This window comes from Eimeria mitis, genomic scaffold (genome assembly GCF_000499745.2).
Source record: "Eimeria mitis Houghton genomic scaffold, Emh_scaff427, whole genome shotgun sequence".
Lineage (NCBI taxonomy): Eukaryota > Apicomplexa > Conoidasida > Eucoccidiorida > Eimeriidae > Eimeria > Eimeria mitis.
Window position 1 is genome coordinate 8,358 of NW_013572591.1, and position 291 is coordinate 8,648.

Genomic DNA, 291 nt, shown 5'->3' on the forward strand with positions numbered 1-291 from the left:
GCTGCAGCAGCACCACGACGAAGAGGCCAACCATCAGCAGCAGCAGCAGCAGCAGCAGCAGCAGCAGCAGCAGCATCACCATACAAATCCCTATAAAACAATCACCAACATATACCCTAGGGGCCCCCAATACAACGGGGGCCCCCCCCTGTGTCTGTCGTTGCTGCAGCAAACGCTGCAGCAAATGCAGCAGCACCATTTCTTCTCTTTTCAGCTCGAAGCCCTCTTCTGGATTCTAAATAAAGAAACCCTAATACATACCCAACCGGGGGGCCCCCCCTGGGGGCCCCC